Genomic DNA, 13,026 nt, shown 5'->3' on the forward strand with positions numbered 1-13,026 from the left:
TTTTCTCCACCAGAAAACAGAAAGCCAATTGTATTTCCATTAATTATAATCAGAATCCTTATCCTGTTAGTCCAGGATAACAACCCAGCCCAGGAAACCCTATCCTGAGAGATGAGCTGAAAGGCTTGAGCAGAGCAGGAGTTTTCTGCTGAGCAACTTGTGCAGCATCAGCTCTGCAGCATTGATGGATTTCCTTTTTTAACATAACTCACTTCCAGACAGATTTTAAAAATTCTAAATTTGATAAAAATCTTCCAGACTTCTATAAACAACCTGTCTGGTTAGTGTATCTGAAAGTTTAACACAAGGAAAGATTTGTTTAAATCTTTCCAGTTTAAAAATCTTGCTAGCAATCAACAGTTTAAATTGTGAGCACTCTTAATTTGAGCAGAATGAAAAGGTGACATGAAAACTTAAAAAATTGGTACTTATAATTTATTTCTCTCACTACCAAATGCTCAGAACATTTGCTTCTCTCTCAGTTCATGATTGCACAGAGCAGTAACTCTCTCACAGGACCCAGAGTGGTAAAGCAGCAGGGCTAAACAAATGTAATCTCAAAAATGAATCCCAGTTCTTTCTGCAGAGCAGGAGGATCTGGAGTTATCATTCTGTTAATATTATCTGGGTAACAAGAGCCAATAAATTTCCTCTCTCCTCCCTTCTTTAGGAATTAAGCTTTCCACCTACACTCTTCTTCCAAAAGGGATCCAACAGTGACTATTTTAACATGCTCAGAAAAAATGGAAACATTAAATGCCATCAAATTGAAGAGAAGAGCTGCAGAAAAAGCTGATTTATTGATGTATTTCTCCCTGCTTTCTCACCCTTGCAAGATGCTTCCACTACATCCACCCTCCTTTTCTACAGCACATTCCACACAAACATGCATGTTGCTCATTTTGTGCTCACAGGAATCCTTCAGTCACTTAAATCAATTTGCTTCTTTGCAGAATTTGACTCAGATATTCCTATGGAAGTTTTATCACCAGAGGGGTGGATTGCCTTTATTTTTTTTCTATTGTATCTGTAATCTTCTCTCTCCAGGAAATTAAATTCTCCCACCTCCACCCTCACCTACATTTTCAATTTGGCAGCTATCTACAACTCCATCCCTAAAAATCAGTTTGATGTTTGTGGGAGAAGCTTTCTACAAAGAAAGAAAGAACCCAGTGCTATTATTTAAGAATTTAATCAGTAATTAATAATCAAAGCTTCTCCTGCAACTCAAACCAACAGCTCAAAACCAAACAAAGAGGGATTAGGAGATGTGATGTTAAGATTTGGGTTCATCTGAATATCTGGGAGCACGCTGACTTTCCAAAGAGCTGTGCTTGCTCCTGGGAGCATGAGGTAAAAATCCAGTGTGTAATGGCTACAAATGAGTATCAGCTGCTGTTAGCTCACCCCTGCCTGTGTGTGTACCTCCAAATTCCCTCCTTACAGACAGAGGTGAAAGCAAACTGCACCCCACTGTCCATCTGTGGTCTCTATTGCAGCACAGCACTTCCAAAGGACACGGGAAGAAGCAGACTGTGCACTGTATTTTATTTAACTGGGTGTTTTTAAAGCCCCTGTTTGAATAATCTCACCAGGGTGGTCACATCAGAGATATTTAAATGTAATGTGAGAAGGGAGGAGGCGGGAAGAGAGAGACTCTTGCTTTTGGGAGACAAAAGGTATTTCTGTAGCTCCAAGCCTTGCTGTCTTGTGAGAAACTCCTACAGAGCTTTAATCTTTATCACATTCTATCAAAGTGCTACTTTAAAATTAATTTCAGTTAAAAGAAATTAATCTTGGCTACTCTCAGCCTTAAGCACAAAATAACTCATTTTCTAAGTTGGTTAAAACACAAACAAGGAACTCTTGTTTTCTACAAAACTTTACCACAAGCAATCCAGCAGCATGAAAGCAGTTTTGCACCTGGAGATGAAATATTTCCTATCAACAGTCACAGTTTTTAAACATCACAAGCACCAGATTAGGGCTTTGCTGCAGGATAAAGAAGCACAGAACTCCTCATTACCTGGTCCAAGTCCCAGTTTCAGCAGCACTATTTTTTTGAAATGATGCTCTGTTTAAAGAGTTTGGCACTTGGAATCTCAGCTCCACAAAATAAACCCAAGGCAGGATGGCTGGGAGTCATTGCAGAGGGCCCAGCACATTTCCCCTGGCTGGCTCTTCTTCCCCAACAGCTCCTGTGCCCGATGCCATGGGTGACAGCAGGGTGACAGCAGGGTGACAGCAGGGTGACAGCAGGGTGACAGCAGGACACATCACCCTGCTCAGACTTCCTTTCACGGGCTGAGAGGGCTTTTTATGCAAAGCACTTTCCAGCCCAAGCTTGTTCACACTAACTAAAAAAGCTGAATTAAGAGGTAATTAAGTCTGTAATTCCCCTTTACATTCCATCTCACCCTCAGATCGTGGTAAAGGGAAAAGAAAGAGAGGGAAAAGAAAGAAAGAGAGGGAAAAGAAAGAAAGAGAGGGAAAAGAAAGAAAGAAAGAAAGAAAGAAAGAAAGAAAGAAAGAAAGAAAGAAAGAAAGAAAGAAAGAAAGAAAGAAAGAAAGAAAGAAAGAAAGAAAGAAAGAAAGAAAGAGAGGGAAAAGAAAGAAAGAAAGAAAGAAAGAAAGAAAGAAAGAAAGAAAGAAAGAGAGGGAAAAGAAAGAAAGAAAGAAAGAAAGAAAGAAAGAAAGAAAGAAAGAAAGAAAGAAAGAAAGAAAGAAAGAAAGAAAGAAAGAAAGAAAGAAAGAAAGAAAGAAAGGGAAAAGAAAGGAAGAAAGAAAGAAAGGGAAAAGAAAGGAAGAAAGAAAGGAAGAAAGAAAGAAAGGAAGAAAGGAAGAAAGAAAGGAAGAAAGAAAGGAAGGAAGGAAAGAAAGGAAAGAAAGGAAAGAAAGGGAAAAGAAAGAAAGAAAGGAAAGGAAAGAAAGGAAAGAGAGGAAAGAAAGGAAAGAAAGGGAGGAAAGAAAGGGAGGAAAGAAAGGGAGGAAAGAAGAAAGAAAGGAAGGGAAAAGAAAGGAAGGGAGGAAGGGAGGAAGGGAGGAAGGGAGGAAGGGAGGAAGGGAGGAAGGAAGAAAGGAAGAAAGGAAGAAAGGAAGAAAGGAAGAAAGGAAGAAAGGAAGAAAGGAAGAAAGGAAGAAAGGAAGAAAGGAAGAAAGGAAGAAAGGAAGAAAGGAAGAAAGGAAGAAAGGAAGAAAGGAAGAAAGGAAGAAAGGAAGAAAGGAAGAAAGGAAGAAAGAAAGAAAGAAAGAAAGAAAGAAAGAAAGAAAGAAAGGGAAAAGAAAGAAAGAAAGAAAGAGAAAGAAAGGAAGAAAGAAAGGAAGAAAGAAAGTAAGTTACCTTCATTTAAACAAAACGAAACCTTCTCAAACTGTGGCTCCCCAGGGCAGCTGCAGCTGAGTTTGAAGTGAACTTAAACTCTGCCAGTGCCTCTGGGTAGGCAGAGCTGCTGCAACCAGCACTGTAATGCCCTTCACCACAGGTGACAGCTCCTAAGTAAATAATGAAACAGCAGGAGTCAGAAAAATAAAAAATAAAAGTCTCTGGATTATGATTACCTTTCCCTAGAGACAGACAGATCAGTCTTAGATCTCATTTTCCGAAGTCTTGAGACATATTCTGCTGTTTAACACCTCTGTGTTAATGGCTAATGAGCTCACACAGTTGCACATGGAATTGAAGGTGCCTTTTCATCCAATTTCATGCAGTTTCTCCTGGTGCCTCTCACTGACTTCAAACAACCCTCACAGCTGGGGGAAGCAGAACTGCAAGAGGCATTTTGGGATGTGTTTCTTTCTGTCCAAATCTTATCCTGGCCCCAGCAGCAGGACTTTAAAACCTGTTGTTATCTTGCCGTATGGGGCACATATTTGCAATATGAGTGAATTGATAATTGTATTTTCCCTTGTTCTAAAAATAAATTTCAAACGGGAGGGGCTGAGGGAGCTGAAGCAACAGAGCAAAGTCCTTGAGCTGTTCCCAAATCAGCGCAGCAGCCACATTCCTGCTGGGCCGTCAGGGACCTGAGCTGTGGGAGGGAAGGGAGGAATCTCCTTTCTCTGCTGAGAAATTGGGCTAAAGCAGCCCCAGGTGCTGCTCTCACAGGGAATTCAATTAACTGCGTTTTAGCCTAAGGACGAAAAGGCCCAGGAGAGCCATTGTGTTTATTTTTCTGTATCCTCCTCGAAATAATCACGCGGTAATTTTTGTTCCCGTGCTCCAGAGGAAATCCTCAGCTCTCGGTTCCCAGGGCAGGCACTGCTGGCTGTTATTTATTTGCTGTGTAGGGATCTGCAAGAGCATTTATTAGGTGAGAAGAATTTCTCTGTTATCAATCCCCCACTCCTAGATAAGTCTGGGAACTTTACAGATAGGGCTGCTTATGATTTACTGGGCTTTCAATAACGGCCACAGGGATGTCACAGGTGAGGCCCTTGAACCCTCAGGGAAACAGAGCAAGTTTATCTCAACTCCTTTTAACTGTCAGAAAATCAGCTTTAAAGAGACTCTGCTGCAGCTGTTTACAAAACTTGCATGATTTAAGGTACAGGTAAAGAACAGGCAAAGTTAGACAACACTTTTAAAAAACACATAATCCCTTTCTAGTGCTTCCCTTGGAGAATATTCCAAATTAAGAACACTGCAGACTCCAAACAAAATTTGCACAGGGAACCTCTAAACTTAGGGAATCACTTAGGAGATCACGTATATATATATAAATATATATATTAAAAATTTTTAAAAGCCTTTGCCTGTAAGCTGCTGATTGTCTCTCCAAATTAATCCAACTTTATTCCATTTCCCTCCTTCCAGCCTTAAGTGCTTTTTCCTGGACCAGCACAGTAACTCTTGCTGCTCATTCATCTAAATCCTCTCTAACCCTTTAGATGGCTTGTGAGATACTGACTCATGGGCAATTTCTTATCTGAAATATCAGAAAAACTGCCAGATATTTTCATATTTTCAAACTCCATTGGTGTCAAGAAATGTCTAAGCCAAGAGCAACGTTTTATGTGCTATAAATCAGGGAGCATAAACCGATGAGGGACTGTCAAATGCAATTCCTAACAACTGTACGAGCAGCACCACTAAAGGAAACTGAGAAGGAAAAGCCAAACAAGAGGGTTTTGTATCAAACCAGCAAAACATATTCAGGCCTGTGAGTAAGGCAACAGCTGCAGCTCCTCTGGGGAGATCCACACGAGCAGAATGAAATGATGCAGCTTCATTTTCAAAGTGAAATCAATAGAGCTGTTGCAGCAGGAAGTTTTTATTTTAATGCAGAAAATAAGAGATATATGGCAGTGCAAGGAGAAGAGAAAATACAGCAGGGGTGTTTAGTGAGCTCCAGGTAGTTTATTATGCAGTGATATTTATTCTTTTGGGTAAGGAAGGCTAAGACTCTACAATCCCATATATGAGTAAATTCTTTTATTAACCACATTTGGGGAAGTACTGCACTACTGTAGTTTACAAACCCATTAATTAAAATTTGTGAGAGTTACTGGAATTGCCATTCAGGGAGCACTGAGTTTATCCAGAATCAATCTCAAGCTGTTTCATCAGCTATCTCCAAACCTCGGGGGGTTTTTGGAGGTCACATAGCTGCCAGGTCCCTTCTGGAGCTGCTCCTTCCACCTCTCTGAGCCCTCATTCCCCAGCCCATATGGTTGGGTTGGTTTCTTAACTCTTTCTTTTTTAATGATTTGGTTAAAAACTTGAAATTTGTCATTCAACAGATGGTGCTTTTTGCTGCACACGCAGGTCCTTCTCTGCCGTTCATCCCACGGGGTTTATGCCAGTGAATCCCCGTTATTTAAATGCATCCCATCTGCACCCAGCATGCAGGATAACACTCAGGGAGAGTGAAGGTGTGGATTTCCAGCAGGGCTGACTTTTCCAGCTGGGGAGTCCCCAGAGGAGCTTGGCCTCCTGTTTATCACTTCCCCGCTCCATCCCCGGCCATATGACCCCTTTGTTTTGCCCTGCACAAGCGCTGGTGCTGTTCTGACTTCAAAAGCTGGTCCAGAGAGCAAATCCCTTTGGGGGAGGGAATAAATATTCCCACTGCCTTAGGCCCTTTCAGCAGCAGACACACTACATCTGCTCGGGGAAATGGTGAAAGACGACTTGGAGTGTGCAACTTCAGAGAAAGAAGTTTTGTTTTGAAGGAGCCATGTGTGCAATCTGCTCTCCCTCGGCTGGAGAGCTGCCAGAAGAGCTCCGGCATCAAGGACAAACGTCAGCGCCGTCCCTCAAAGGCACAGCACACAACTGGCGCGGCTGCAGGAGAGCTCCAGCCCTCGGCACCACCCAAACCTCGGGCTGCTTGAGCCCCCAGGGCCTTAAGGATTACACAGGACAACTCCGGGCTTCTGTGACAGTGACAGAAACTTCTCTGGGCCGCCAATTATCTTCACTGTGTCCCTGCTGCGACACGCTGCACAGCAGAGAGCTCCCCTGCCACTTATATCTGCGCTTGAGCTGGAATCGCTTTTCCTACGGAAACTTTATGTTCTGGTCCTTTCGCCTTGGCTAAAAAACTGGAGCAGAAGTTTAAATGTGACACTTTTTCGGCTCGGTAAGCAGCAGGGAAGCACTCATTTTGCATTTCTTACTTTCCGGAGGTAAAGTAGGTCCCAAAAACCGCTCAAGGAGTTGAAAGCGCCGTTTCAAGCGGGGCTTAAAGCAAACTAAGCCTGCAGTGCCACCGAAAGGGGCAGTCCCGCTGTCCCTGCCACCTCCTGCGCTGGCATCAGCTGGCTGCTGCCTGCTCTGCTCCTTCTCCATCAGATCTCTCTCCTTCTGACATTACCCTCGAGATAACAAGTGCACCCAGCCGAGCAGAGCACAGCAAGCCCTTCAGCAGCACACAGCCTCACCCCGCTTTACACCCCTCATAAAAAAACCCTTCTTAAATAAAAATCTTTACAGACAGATGGTTAGTCTTTGGGTTAAACTAAGTTTTATCGTCACCTGTACTTCTCACCTTTAAGGTAATTCCAAAAGGTCCACATCTCCCCTTGCTGTGCTTTGCTTGTTTATCTCAACTCCTATTTATAGGCTTATTTTTCCCTCTGCATTAATTACCAGCAAACTCGCCGACTTTGCCGCTCTCCGTCTCCTAGCAAAGACATTTTTGCCCCGCTGCCTCCCTGCGAGCCCCACGAGCAGAAAACCGCGGGGTTTGGTGTGTCCTGCCCAGGCAGCAGCAGTGAAGAGTTAACCCTGGCGCCGGCAGCCTTCACCTGCGTGCCCGTGTCACTGATAAGGGACATCGGCCGCGGTCACGGCCGAGCCCTCCGCTGGGACAACGGGAGCTTCGGGGCTCCGCGACCCCAACCTCAGCCCGACGGGACCCTCAGAAACCCCGCATCCCCTCAGGGACCCCCCCGAGCTCCTGAAGGTATTCCACATCCCTTTAGCCCCAGTGCGATCCTCCGAGCCCCTCAAGGAGTCCCGCGTTCAGCCGGCTGGGATCCCCCGAGTTCCTCAGGGAAGCTCAGCCCGGAGGGATCCCCGCACCTCCTCAGGGACTCCCACGTCCCTCAGTCCCGGCGGGACCCCCTCACGCCCCCCACACCGTCCCCGCTCACCTGGGGCCGCCGGGGCAGGAAGGGGCTCGCTCAGCCCCGGGATGGGGAGGGAAGAGGCGCTGCAAGCCCAGCGCCGAGCCGGCCTGCGACGGCGGCGAGCGCGGCGCCTCCACCAAGTTTCCGGGCGGGGAAGAAAGTCGAAACCTACGTGAGAGGAGGAGGAGGAGGCAGCGCAGCCGCCCAGGTGTCACTCGCCCGCCCGGCACGGCCCAGCCCAGCCCTGCCCTCCCCTCACCGCCTCCGCCTCCTCCGCCGCCGCCGCCGCCTCCCCAAGCCGCGCACACCCGGCGGCCTCGGCCCGCCCCGCCAGAGCAGCCGCGGCGGCTGGGGCGAGTCCGGGCCTCGACCGCCGCTGCCCTCAGGGCATCGCCTCTGTCCTCGGGCACGTCCCGAGCCTCGACCGCCCGCTGTCCTCAGGGGATCCCTGCTCCCCTCAGGGCATCCCCGCTGCCCTCGGGACATGTCCCGGGCCTCGACCGCCCGCTGCCCTCAGGGGTTCCTCGTTGCCCTCAGGGCGCGTCCGAGCCTCGACCATCGCTGCCCTCAGGGCACCTCCCGGGTCTCCACCGCCCGTTGCCCTCAGGGCATCCTCGCTGCCCTCAAGGGATCCCCGCAGCCCTCGGGGCACCTCCCGGGCCTGGACCGCCCGCTCTCCTCAGGGCATCCCCACTGCCCTCGGGCACGTCCCGGGCCTTGGCTTCCAGTCCCTTCAGGGCATCCCCACTGCCCTTACCACAGTTTCCCCTCGAGGTACTCCTGCTGCCCTTGGGGCAGCTCCTGCTCCCCTCAGGGCATCCCCCCGCTGCCCTTAGCACAATTCCCCCTCGAGGTATTCCTGCTCCCCTCAGAGCATTCCTCCTTCCCTCACGGCATCCCGGCTCCCTTCGGGACATCTCTGCTGCCCTCAGGGCAATCCCCATCCCCTCAGGGCATCCCTGCTCCCCTCATGCCAGTTTCCCTCCTGGCAATCCCTGCTCCCCTCACGGAAAATCCCTGCTTCCCTCAAAGCATTCCTGCTCCCCTCAGAGGAAAATATGGTCCTGGATACCAGAGTGCTGATTTACCTGTCATTTCTATAAACTCCAAGCAGTTCCAGTGCTCCTATTAAGGCAACTTCCTGCTTCAAACCAGCAAACTGACAAATCACACACATGGGGTTTAAAAGTTTCCAGGCTGTGTTAGCACTATGTCCAAGCTTGGAATTCCTCCCAAAGAAAGAGACCAACCCCACAAGACCCAACCCATCACAGTCTCTGGGTTATAATTTCTTTCTCTTGTTCATCACACAGCCTTGGAATTGCTCTTTCTGCAGACAAGAGGGTCATGAAGTAATAAAGTAGATTACGTTTGTGACAATAAAGAGAAGAAAGTAGAACTTTGAACCAGCGGTTTAGAGGAGGGTTTATTAGGAAGGGAACTTTTGTACACTGAGGTAATGTAGTCTAGATGGAACTAGCACACACCTGTCTGCATTTGATCATTTAGGATGCCACAGAATTGCTGATACAGACCTAAATGGAGGGAGGAAAAAGTCCTTTCCATGTCCTGAAAACACCCTCTGTGCTTTAATAGGGCTGGGGATCTGTGTTATTCATTCATTTTCAATAAGTGAGAGACCATCTTTTATTTGGTGACTGGAACTAAATGATATTTAAAGTCCTTTCCAGTCCAAGCCATTCTATGATTTTATATCAGTTTTTAAATTCAATTTGTCCCTTTTCTGTCAAATTTTCTATGGAATCTTTCTGGTTCATTGCTACTTCATTAATTCATTCTGTTCCCTGTTTTTGTCTGTTGAAGTTAACAACGAAGGACTGGGAGCTGTGCTTGGGAGTGAGTAAGGGATCTTTGTGTGCACAGGTGAGGCTGTAGGAGGTACACCATGTTCTGAAAGAGCAGCAAGGTGCTTTCATTATTTTATTTACATTATTCTTGGAAATGTAGTGGAATTGAGGCACACCAACAATCCCTTTTTACCCACATGAGATCATGTTTCCACAGGACATGAAGTGTAAGGTGATTTTGTAGGGCTCAGCTGAGAATTATGATCCAGCTTTTCACATCTATTGATTTTGGTTAGGAAAACTGAAATGTCAGATAGGATTTCCTCTGAAGCACCAAAGCTTAGGAGGCTGGGTAACATCCATCAGATTTCAGGAATAAACCTGGAAATGCATTGCCTGCTCAGACATGAGCACCAGAGCCTGGTGCAGAGACATCAGGCTGGGTGTGCACCCCGACCTCACACCTGAGCCTGAACTAATTAATCCAGAGCTCATTTACACTGAACATCCTGAGCTCTGTAGGGCTGGAAAACTCCCAAGGGAAGAGATTTAAACCTTAGCACAGGACCATTCCCTCCTCTGTGCAGGGGCGAGGACAGGAAATGAGTATTGGGGAGACAAACCCCAGGGAAATCTGAAATGGATGCAAATCTTCACAAAGAGGAATTCTGTCAAGTTAGCACTCGCTGGAGATTTTTATCAGCTGTTTCTGGGTGGACAGTGTGACCATACATAATTAAGATCTGGTGAAAGTTTATTGTATAAGCGTGCTGGAATTCTGCTTTGGTTTTGTAATAAAGGAATCCCACTGAGTCATGGCTACTAAATGGACTCACAGAGGACACAGGTCTCTTCTGCAGAGCTAACACAAATTAATTTGTTTTTTAGCCCAGGCAAAAGCAGCCACATTTTAAATAAGGCTTGCCTTGATGACACAAAGACTTTGCTGTATTACTGGTTCCTACCTGCTCCTGTTCCTGCCCTGGCAGCAAGGCACACCAGCCCTTAGCTCTGCACTGTGAACTGACCCAGCTGAAAAACAAACCAGGTGAAAATCTCTATAGATATATTTTGTGTTAAATATATAAACACATTTAAAATAGATGGATATATTTCTAAAGCCAGATGGAGTTCCCCAATCTAGTTTATAATTCAGAGGGGGAATGGATGGATGAGATTCTTCCCTAGAAATGCTAAAGAAACATTTCAGAAGGGCAAAGTAGCTAAATATGAAGCTGATCCTGGTAAAGAAGGATCCCAAACCACAGCTGAATATTCAGTTTGCAAAGTGTAAATTAATTGCTCCACTGGATTGTTGTGCTGGCAGTTCATGTGTTGTGTAAACCTGAAGAGGAGGCTCAGATGTGTTTTGCATGGAAAACATCTCAATATTTGGGAGAGAAATAGTTTCTGGGATAACACTCAAATGTTGACTTTGGTTAAATTGGTGCTGGTGAGAATCTCAGTCAGCTGTGCCTTCTCTGGCACCTCTCACTAGCTCTGGTCTATTGATTTTGAAATGCCAAAGTTCTGTACAACTCCAGGAGTTTTTATTTACTAGCACTTCTGCTGAATTACTTGTGTAGCTTTTGAGAGCTGCAAAGACTCTCTATCACAAAATCCAGCAATCTCAGGTTGAGTTTTATCTGCTTTCACTGCTGATAATTTCCTGTGTGTGATTTGTACACTAACCTCTGTGTGGGAAAGATTAATGTCCACACTCCTGTGCAGTGCAAGTGTCAGAATTAAAATGCAGCTTTCTGGCAAAGAGAATTTAAATATCAACTGAATAAATTTGTGTGTTTACGGATTATGAATTCTTTTCTTTCAGAAGATTCAGACAGCTTTTTTTAAATCTGAAAAATGGTGTTCAGTAAGGAAAATAATTGGAAAAATAACAGCAGGAAAATTAGATGAGAAAGCAAAAACATATTACACAAAGATTTACAGATTAGTTTAATCCCATTAAATTTGCATAAAACTTGGTAGCTGTGTGTGTGGCTGTCCTCTTGTGGGAAGGTGCAAGAAATGTACAACTGCAAGCATTAATTTGGGACTCAACTTTGATGTTTCATCACAAACAAAACAAAATTCCCAACCCACACACAAGAATGTAAACACAATTAAAAAACAAATCCCACAAACAAGGAGAGAGAGTCATCCCAGGAATTTATGATCAAATGCCCTGGAATCTCCCTTTTGTGGAAAGCAGAGTGATGGAAGCACGTGTGCATGAGGACCAAGGCCATTCTGGTGAACCCAAGGTCCCAAACACTTTGTTTGGATTCATTCTGCCAGATTCTAGAACTTTCTTTGTTGCTTTCACAGTATTTTGTTGTGTTTGCTGTAAATTAGTGCTACCTGTGCATTGCACACTGTGTTTTACAGGGAGTAGCTGAAGTCCCAGGGTTTGGAATTTATAAATGGCAGCAAACAGATTATTAAAAAATAAAACACAAGAATCTTGGATGTGTTAGTAATGATTTAGGACTACTTTACATTATCTATCCTTGTGGTGTTATTAACAGTGGGCAGTTATTAACAGTGTTGGAGTAGTTTATTTGATGTATCTGTAGGATGTTTTCATTAGATGTAAACAGACTGATTCCCTGCTTCCAGAAAAGTGCCTGCTGGTAGATATAAAGAGGGCATCTGGCTTTTCTTAGGAGGTGAAAAACCCATCTGGCTTTTTGCAGTGGAACAGATATGATAATATAAGGACAAAAAAGAAAAACATTAAAATAATCACTTCCTGGGATTGCTGTTGTGAATAATATTGACACTTGTCCCTTAATTTTGAAATGTTACTGTTGAAATGCTGCAGCTTCTTTGTAACCGACTCAGATTTCTTTTTTGTCACAATGCTTCTGTGGCAGTATTTTCAATGAGAGTTCAGAAATACTTCAGCTACCAAAATATGATACTGTACCAATAAATAAAATAATATTTCATTAGGCCAATTTCAGGTCCTACTGAAATCTCCTTTATTATTTTTCAGGAGTGAACTTCTCTTTGTGGTGCTTAGCCCAAGGCCTGACTCCCCTTCGTTATTAATTTCTTGAAGAAAAGAGATAAGGTACTGAGTTTCCAGCAATTATTTCTGTATAGCAAGTATGGTGCTCAATTTACTTTATAGCCTGTAATTACAACACTATTCTCTTAGTTCAAACTGATATCAGATACTGAGAAGACTTGATCCAATTCAGGAATATTATCTATACAGCTTTGTGCCTGGGAGGTACTGCTGCCCTCTGATACAGAGTCTGCAGTAAATAATGTGTTCCTGCAGGGTTTAGAATTTGACCTCCAGCCACTTTTGTTCTACTAACTGGTTAAAAACAAACTTGGTTTTCTGTGTTTATGAGCTTCTTGGGCAGCTGGGCCAGAGGAAAGGGCTGTGTGTGTCCAGGGGTGTTATCCTGTCCCTGGCAGGAAACATTTCCCCTCGGGCTCCCCAGAGGGGCTGTGCAGCTCTGCTCTTCCTGCAGGAGCCAGGGAATCTGCAGCCCTGCTCCTGTGTGGGATCTCAGCTTCTGAGTCCTGAGATGCCGAGCCACCGAGACCACCCTTGGGGGGCTCGGGGGTCCTGGAATGTTCCAGAAGTGTCTGGTGGCTGGACTTTGACCCTACACAGGAGACAACACCT

The 13,026-nt window shown here is 45.1% G+C and overlaps 1 protein-coding gene across 2 annotated transcripts in view; it reads right to left on the reverse strand.

Moving 5' to 3' along the window:
- The window catches only part of LOC102063614 (ligand of Numb protein X 2), a 33,079-nt gene extending 25,258 nt beyond the window's left edge, over positions 1-7,821 (reverse strand). The window contains exons 1-2 of one of the 2 annotated variants that reach the window (XM_074551727.1): positions 7,597-7,821; positions 3,341-3,492 (exon numbers count right to left, since the gene is read on the reverse strand). The gene's annotated coding sequence lies outside the window, so the exon portion shown is untranslated. The remainder of the gene's footprint in view (positions 1-3,340; positions 3,493-7,596) is intronic. The other variant, XM_074551726.1, reaches the window with a different exon arrangement.
- Between the last annotated feature and the right edge of the window lie 5,205 nt (positions 7,822-13,026).

Source organism: Zonotrichia albicollis, chromosome 14, assembly GCF_047830755.1.
Source record: "Zonotrichia albicollis isolate bZonAlb1 chromosome 14, bZonAlb1.hap1, whole genome shotgun sequence".
Lineage (NCBI taxonomy): Eukaryota > Metazoa > Chordata > Aves > Passeriformes > Passerellidae > Zonotrichia > Zonotrichia albicollis.